We start from the raw sequence: 8,904 nt of genomic DNA on the forward strand, positions 1-8,904 counted from the left end.
CCGAAGACACTTTTACACCTAATCGTCATTTTAAAATGTTTTAAAAAAAAATAAAGAACCTTTAACTTACCTTTCTTTTTAGAGTACTCAACTACCACCCTGTTTAAGCAGCTTTGACAGGGCGGTTCCCTCGGCGATCTGGACAGGCTTCCGTTGAGACAAAATTTATGCCCTGGCGATTCTCTCAGCGATGCACGGCGACAGTTTGGTCCTGGCAGGCCTTTTCAGATTTGGGCGATACCATTGAAAAACAAAAGGGGAAACTTTCGCCGAGCAGAAAAACAGCTATACTACCAAGAACCCACCGAAAATGAACGGAAAGTTTAGCCCTATGTGGAGGAGGGGAAGATCAGCCAGAATACACACTCATGATCACTACCCAGTGACACCTGCTGGATAATGTGTATGTGTGGACATCCAGGGAGCACACAAATACCCTGCTGACCTTCACTGCCTTGGCTCAAACATAAAAAATGGTCACCGAGGTGAGGTACTGAGGCACCTGTCACCATGGAAGGATGAGACAACATAAACTCAACGTGATGCATACATTCCAATCTAGAATATTGATACTAATGACTTCAAACTTTCTCTTTCTTCCTTTAAGACGCTCATTACAACTTACCTCATTGACCAAGCATTTGGTCACCTGTCCTAATGTCTCCTTCTTTAGCTCAGTGTCAACTTTTGTCTGATTACACACCCATGAAGCACTTTGGGACATTTTACTACATTAAAAAGGCACTATATAAATGGAAGCTGTTGCTGTTGACTATGTATGATAATGATGGAATCGTGACTACCAACCAACAGACTAGATGAACTTGGGAATAGTCTCTCAACCCTTGGAAAACATACTTGTATGGTGGCCCTGTACTGGATCATCCTTATCTTTTAATAACAGATTAAACTGTTTAATTTTCTTAAAATTTTCTTCTTATGTGGCTCAGTGTCAAATTTGTTTGTTTTGTCTTATAACACTGTTGTGCAGCACCTTGGGACGTTTTACTACTTTAAAAGGCGCTATATAAATAAAAGTTGTTGTTGTTGTAGTAAACTACCTACTTAAAAGACAGCTTTACTACATATACAGCACAGAAACAAGCCACTCGACCCAACCAGTCCATGCTGCAGTTTATGCTCTACTCGAACCTCCTCCTGTCTTTCCTCATCTAAATTTAACAGTATAACCCTCTATTCTCTTATTATGCTTTTTTTAACCTCCCCTTAAATGCATCTACACTATTTGCTTCAATCACTCCCTATGGCAGCGAGTTCCACATTCTCACCACGCTGGGTAAATAAGTTCCTTCAGAATTTCCTATTTGATTTCTTGGTGACTGTCTAATATTGATGGCTCCTCGAAAGCAAACTAAACCCACTCAATACTTCAAACTGCATTAATCCCAGATCACCAGAAAGTGGTCAAGGACGAGGTGGACTGTATAAAACATGGTGGCCATCCCCTCACCTCAGCGCTGGGGTTGTCAAACTCTGCTTGGACCCATTTCTGGAGGTTTCATCATTACGACCTGCCTCCAACCGCCCCTTCCAGTCAGTCATTTTCCCCTCAATGTCCAATAATTTTATAATTAATAAACTAAAGTGTTCAAAGATTTTTTTTTAAAACGCCAATTTTCTTTATTGCCCCTATGCTTTTTCTCCCGGGTTGCCCACATCAGTGTCCCCGGAGGTGAGTCTTTGATCCCTGGAGACTCCGGGGCAATCCTGCAAGAGTTGACAACCCTGCTCCCTTCGCGCTGTCCCGCCCCTCCTCCGCCACCCGGGGAAGTCCGAGCAACGGCCGCTGCGCGCGGCTCTCCCTCGCGCTGGAACACGAAGCCCGCGCGTTGCAAGGTACTCACCCACTCATAGACTGATTGTCCGTGTCTCTTTCTCCTTCGAGCTGCCAAACTTATTTCCGGTAAAAAGTGCCTCATCCCACCACCCCCTCGCCAAAGAAAGGATATCGCGTTTCGCTGATTGACAACTGGTTCTAGCCAATGACAACGACGCTGTGAGATCGCGAGTTCCCTCCCCGGCTCGCTGTGCTGAGTGGCAGTTGGAGCGCAGCGCGTGCCGTGGCACGTGACTGTGCTCTTTGCCCGCCAAATGGGGGGCGCGGGGAGGCCCGCTGGCCCGTTGCGGCATGAGTTGCACTTTATCAAGGAGGCTTTGAGGTTAAAACGTTTCCTCTGCTCACCTGGAGCTCACTCGCCTGTAGGAGTTCCAAGTGGAGCGCTTGCTTTGGGAATCTCGTGTCAGGCATGTGGACGATGTGGTTTGCCCAACGGAGCTGGTCGTGTGGTCAGTGCGTCGATGCTGTGGATGTTAACCTGAGCTTTGAACACTGACGTTGGTGCATCTATCCTCCCAGTGGATTTGCAGGATTTTGCGGTGGCAGCGCTGGTGGTACTCCTCCAGTGCTTTGAGATGTCTGCTGCATATGTAAAGTGCAACATCCCCACCGGCACGTGGGAATCCCTGGTCCAAGACCGCCCGAAATGGAGGAAGAGGATCCGGGAGGGCACTGAGCACCTCAAGTCTCGTCGCCGAGAGCATGCAGAAAATAAGAAGGAGCATGCGGCAAACCAGGCTCCCTGCCCACACCTCCGTTCAGTCCACAAGCATGACCCTGAGCTTCCAGTCACCTGTCTAATTCTCCGTTCCACTCCTACCTTTCTGTCCTTGGTCTCTTACACCGTTCCAATGAAGCTAAAAGAACAAAAATCTCATCTTTAGATTAGGCACGTTACAGCTGGACTCAATATCGAGTTCAACAATTTCAAACCGTAACCTCTGCCCTTCATTTTTCAGATGGCAGCTGTTGTTGATTCTGCCAATCCCATTTACACCTCATCTTTTGTTTCACTTGTCCTAGTACCATCTCCTTTTGCTTTGTACAATCATACCTTTCGTTATTTAATCACTCCTGCCTTCCACCCTATCACAAATCTTCCCTTTTGTTCTTTCCTCCCTTCGTCCTTTCCCTGCCTCTATACTTACTTAAAACCTGTTACATCTCGAACAGCTTTCCAGTTCTGACAAAAGGTCATCGACCTGAAACGTTAACTGTTTCTTTCTCCACAGATGCTGTCTGACCTGAGTATTTCCAGCATTTTCTGTTTTTGTTAGAACAAAAGCATGTTGGTTGTTTTTTTTTATATAGGATGCTGATAGAATCCAAAGTAGCATTCACATCCCATGTTGAATTGTTATCCTTCCCTTCTATTCTTTTGCATTATACCCTACTCATTATTCAAAGATTCAAGATAGTGACCTTACTTAGAAGCAAGAGGAGGCCATTCAGCCCCTCAAACCTGTTCTACATCATAGGCGGTCCCTCGAAATGAGGATGACTTGCTTCCACATCAAAAAAAGGATGAGTTCACAGGTGTTTCAATGAAGGAGCCGAACTACATCCTAAAGGGTGGAAGATGTCTGTGCGTGAATTTTTTTAATGTGGGGTGGCCGTTGCACACCAGCCACCACACGGGCTTGAAAGAGCTCGGTCTTGGTCCAGTGGCAAGGATTATCCAAGACGACTGGAGATCAGCTCTGCTGCACGGACCTAATGCGCACACATATCTCGGTGTGGGCTGGCCTATGCTGTCCCTGCCCCTGAACTCGTGCCTCCCCTGGGCTTCGATCTCGTCCCTCTACAGTCTCTCGCCGCTCCTGCTGTATCTGCCCACACTCCAATCACCGACCTGGATCTTGATGACATCACTCTTCACAGCCGTCACCCTCCTGCACCAGCTCGCCACCCTACTCGGCAGTTGGAGCAGCGCGAGGCCGGGGTTGGTGAGGCCTATAAAAGACCCAGCGGGAGAGTGAGGCGGCGGCAGTTGGAGCAGCGCGAGTCCGGGGTTGGTGAGGCCTATAAAAGGCCCAGCGGGAGAGTGAGGCGGCGGCAGTTGGAGCAGCGTGAGTCCGGGGTTGGTGAGGCATGCTTGTGCAGCTACAGGGAGAAAGCAAAAAAGAAGTAGAAAGAAACAGAAGGGTGACGTCACAGCCAAGGGAGTGGGTGATTGGCTGGTGATTGGCGAGTAGTTTATCTTTTTTCTCTTCGATAACAGTGAGTAAACTTTAGCATTGTTGTTGCCTATCTAAGGGTTAAGTCATGACAGGACAGCTCGGTCACGTGTTATGCTCCTCCTGTACCATGTGGGAACTCAGGGACGACTCCAGTGTCCCTGAAGACTACGTGTGCGGGAAGTGTGTCCGCCTCCAGCTCCTGACGGACCGCGTTGCGGAGTTGGAGCTGAGGGCGGATTCACTCTGGAGCATCCACGATGCTGAGAATGACGTGAGTAGCACGTGTAGCAAGTTGGTCTTACCGCAGGTGAAGGGTCCACAGCCAGATAGGGAATGGAAGACCAGCAGGAAGAGTAGTGCAAGGAGGGTGGTGCAGGGGTCCCCTGTGGTCATCCCCCTGCAAAACAGATACACTGCTTTGAGTGCTGTTAGGGGGGATGACTCATCGGGGGAGGGCAGCAGCGGCCAGGTTCATGGCACCGTGGCTGGCTCTGTTGCACAGGAGGGCGGGAAAAAGAGTGGGAGAGCGATAGTGATAGGGGATTCAATTGTAAGGGAAATAGATAGGCGTTTCTGCGGCCGCAACCGAGACTCCAGGATGGTATGTTGCCTCCCTTGTGCAAGGGTCAAGGATGTCTCGGAGCGGGTGCAGGACATTCTAAAAAGGGAAGGAGAACAGCCAGTTGTTGTGGTGCACATTGGTACCAACGACATAGGTAAAAAAAGGGATGAGGTCCTACGAAACGAATTTAAGGAGCTAGGAGCTAAATTAAAAAGTAGGACCTCAAAAGTAGTAATCTCAGGATTGCTACCAGTGCCACGTGCTAGTCAGAGTAAGAATCGCAGGATAGCGCAGATGAATATGTGGCTTGAACAGTGGTGCAGCAGGGAGGGATTCAAATTCCTGGGGCATTGGAACCGGTTCTGGGGGAGGTGGGACCAGTACAAACCGGACGGTCTGCACCTGGGCAGGACCGGAACCAATGTCCTAGGGGGAATGTTTGCTAGTGCTGTTGGGGAGGAGTTAAACTAATATGACAGGGGGATGGGAACCAATGCAGGGAGACAGGGAAACAAAAAGGAGACAAAAACAAAAGACAGAAAGGAGATGAGAAAGTGGAGGGCAGAGAAACCCAAGACAAAAAACAAAAAAGGTCACTGTGCAGCAAAATTCTAAAAGGACAAAGGGTGTTAAAAAAACAAGCCTGAAGGCTTTGTGTCTTAATGCAAGGAGTATCCATAATAAGGTGGATGAATTAACTGTGCAAATAGATGTTAACAAATATGATGTGATTGGGATTACGGAGACGTGGCTCCAGGATGATCAGGGCTAGGAACTCAACATCCAAGGGTATTCAACATTCAGGAAGGATAGAATAAAAGGAAAAGGAGGTGGGGTAGCATTGCTGGTTAAGGAGGAGATTAATGCAATAGTTAGGAAGGACATTAGCTTGGATGATGTGGAATCTATATGGATAGAGCTGCAGAACACCAAAGGGCAAAAAACGTTAGTGGGAGTTGTGTACAGACCTCCAAACAGTAGTAGTGATGTTGGGGAGGGCATCAAACAGGAAATTAGGGGTGCATGCAATAAAGGTGCAGCAGTTATAATGGATGACTTTAATATGCACATAGATTGGGCTAACCAAACTGGAAGCAATACGGTGGAGGAGGATTTCCTGGAGTGCATAAGGGATGGTTTTCTAGACCAATATGTCGAGGAACCAACTAGGGGGGAGGCCATCTTAGACTGGGTGTTGTGTAATGAGAGAGGATTAATTAGCAATCCCGTTGTGTGAGGCCCCTTGGGGAAGAGTGACCATAATATGGTGGAATTCTGCATTAGGATGGAGAATGAAACAGTTAATTCAGAGACCAAGGTCCAGAACTTAAAGAAGGGTAACTTTGAAGGTATGAGGCGTGAATTGGCTAGGATTGATTGGCGAATGATACTTAAGGGGTTGACTGTGGATGGGCAATGGCAGACATTTAGAGACCGCATGGATGAACTACAACAATTGTACATTCCTGTCTGTCGTAAAAATAAAAAAGGGAAGGTGGCTCAACCATGGCTATCAAGGGAAATCAGGGATAGTATTAAAGCCAAGGAAGTGGCATACAAATTGGCCAGAAATAGCAGTGAACCCGGAGGCTGGGAAAAATTTACAACTCAGCAGAGGAGGACAAAGGGTTTGATTAGGGCAGGGAAAATGGAGTACGAGAAGAAGCTTGCAGGGAACATTAAGAAGGATTGCAAAAGTTTCTATAGATATGTAAAGAGAAAAAGGTTAGTAAAAACAAACGTAGGTCCCCTGCAGTCAGAATCAGGGGAAGTCATAACGGGGAACAAAGAAATGGCGGACCAATTAAACAAGTACTTTGGTTCGGTATTCACTAAGGAGGACATTAACAACCTTCCGGATACAAGAGGGGTCAGAGGGTCTAGTAAGGAGGAGGAACTGAGGGAAATCCTTATTAGTCGGGAAATTGTGTTGGGGAAATTAATGGGATTGAAGGCCGATAAATCCCCAGGGCCTGATGGACTGCATCCCAGAGTACTTTAGAAGGGGCCTTGGAAATAGCAGATGCATTGACAGTCATTTTCCAACATTCCATTGACTCTGGATCAGTTCCTATCGAGTGGAGGGTAGCCAATGTAACCACACTTTTTAAAAAAAGGAGGGAGAGAAAACGGAATTATAGACCGGTCAGCCTGACATCGGTAGTGGGGGACATGCTGGAATCAATTATTAATGATGTAATAGCAGCACATTTGGAAAGAGGTGATAATGATAGGTCCAAGTCAGCATGGATTTGTGAAAGGGAAATCATGCTTGACAAATCTTCTAGAATTTTTTGAGGATGTTTCCAGTAGAGTGGACAAGGGAGAACCAGTTGATGTGGTATATTTGGACTTTCAGAAGGCTTTCGACAAGGTCCCACACAAGAGATTAATGTGCAAAGTTAAAGCACATGGGATTGGGGGTAGTGTGCTGACATGGTTTGAGAACTGGTTGTCAGACAGGAAGCAAAGAGTAGGAGTAAATGGGTACTTTTCAGAATGGCAGGCAGTGACTAGTGGGGTACCACAAGGTTCTGTGCTGGGGCCCCAGCTGTTTACACTGTACATTAATGATTTAGACGAGGGGATTAAATGTAGTATCTCCAAATTTGTGGATGACACTAAGTTGGGTGGCAGTGTGAGCTGCGAGGAGGATGCTGTAAGGCTGCAGAGCGACTTGGATAGGTTAGGTGAGTGGGCAAATGCGTGGCAGATGAAGTATAATGTGGATAAATGTGAGGTTATCCACTTTGGTGGTAAAAACAGAGAGACAGACTATTATCTGAATGGTGACAGATTAGGAAAAGAGGAGGTGCAACGAGACCTGGGTGTCATGGTACATCAGTCATTGAAGGTTGGCATGCAGGTACAGCAGGCGGTTAAGAAAGCAAATGGCACGTTGGCCTTCATAGCGAGGGGATTTGAGTACAGGGGCAGGGAGGTGTTGCTACAGTTGTACAGGGCCTTGGTGAGGCCACACCTGGAGTATTGTGTACAGTTTTGGTCTCCTAACCTGAGGAAGGACATTCTTGCTATTGAGGGAGTGCAGCGAAGGTTCACCAGACTGATTCCTGGGATGGCGGGACTGACCTATCAAGAAAGACTGGATCAACTGGGCTTGTATTCACTGGAGTTCAGAAGAATGAGAGGGTACCTCATAGAAACGTTTAAAATTCTGATGGGTTTAGACAGGTTAGATGCAGGAAGAATGTTCCCAATGTTGGGGAAGTCCAGAACCAGGGGTCACACACTAAGGATAAGGGATAAGCCATTTAGGACCGAGATGAGGAGAAACTTCTTCACCCAGAGAGTGGTGAACCTGTGGAATTCTCTACCACAGGAAGTAGTTGAGGCCAATTCACTAAATATATTCAAAAGGGAGTTAGATGAAGTCCTTACTACTCGGGGGATCAAGGGGTATGGCGTGAAAGCAGGAAGTGGGTACTGAAGTTTCATGTTCAGCCATGAACTCGTTGAATGGCGGTGCAGGCTAGAAGGGCTGAATGGCCTGCTCCTGCACCTATTTTCTATGTTTCTATGTTTCTATGATCTGTATCTCAATTCCATTTACCCACCTTTGCTCCATATCCCTTGATCCACTTATCTAACAAAAATATATATTCAGTCTTGAAGATTTCAATTGACACAGCATTCCCAGCCTTTTGGGCGAAGTTTGTTCCTGATTTACACTATTGTGTGAAAAAGATGTTTTCTGAGTTCACTCCTAAATGGCCTAGCTCTAAGTCTAAGACAATGTCCCCTTGTTCTGGATTCCCTCACCAGAGGAAATAGTTTCTCTGTATCTTTACATTTTAAAGACATTGATTAGATCATCCCTCAACTTCATAATCAAGAAAATACACAACAATTTTTTGCAACCTGACCTCAATTTAACCCTTTTAAGCCCCGCTACCATTCTGGTGAATCCGCACTGCACCCTCTCCAAGGCCAATATATCTTTCGTGAGAAATTTTCATAGATGCTGCCTGACCTGCTGAGTATTTCCAACATTTTCTGTTATTTAGTTTTCCCAGAGTATTTTGCTTTTGTATCTTTCCTGAAGTTTGGTGCCCACATTACATATGGGGTCTGACCATGGCTCTGTATTGAAGCATCACTTCCGTAATTTTGAATTCCAACTCCCCTGGAGATACAGGCCAACATTCCATTAACCTTGTTGTACCCGTCTACCGGCTTTAAACAATGTGTGCATGGACATTTAAATCTCCTTGCTCTTCGACAGCTCCTAGTCTCTTCCCCCTTAAAATATTCCTAGTTGTTTCCCTCGGATCCAAAGTAGATGA

General features: G+C 46.5%; 1 protein-coding gene across 2 annotated transcripts in view; it reads right to left on the reverse strand.

Annotated features, from left to right (window-relative positions):
• dph7 (diphthamide biosynthesis 7) overlaps positions 1–1,973 on the reverse strand; it is a 51,685-nt gene extending 49,712 nt beyond the window's left edge. Inside the window, exon 1 of one of the 2 annotated variants that reach the window (XM_070862871.1) lies at positions 71–1,765. The gene's annotated coding sequence lies outside the window, so the exon portion shown is untranslated. Of the gene's footprint in view, positions 1–70; positions 1,766–1,865 lie in introns of those variants that run through there. The other variant, XM_070862870.1, reaches the window with a different exon arrangement.
• Positions 1,974–8,904: the final 6,931 nt, after the last annotated feature.

This window comes from Pristiophorus japonicus, chromosome 20 (genome assembly GCF_044704955.1).
Source record: "Pristiophorus japonicus isolate sPriJap1 chromosome 20, sPriJap1.hap1, whole genome shotgun sequence".
NCBI classification, from domain to species: Eukaryota; Metazoa; Chordata; class Chondrichthyes; family Pristiophoridae; genus Pristiophorus; species Pristiophorus japonicus.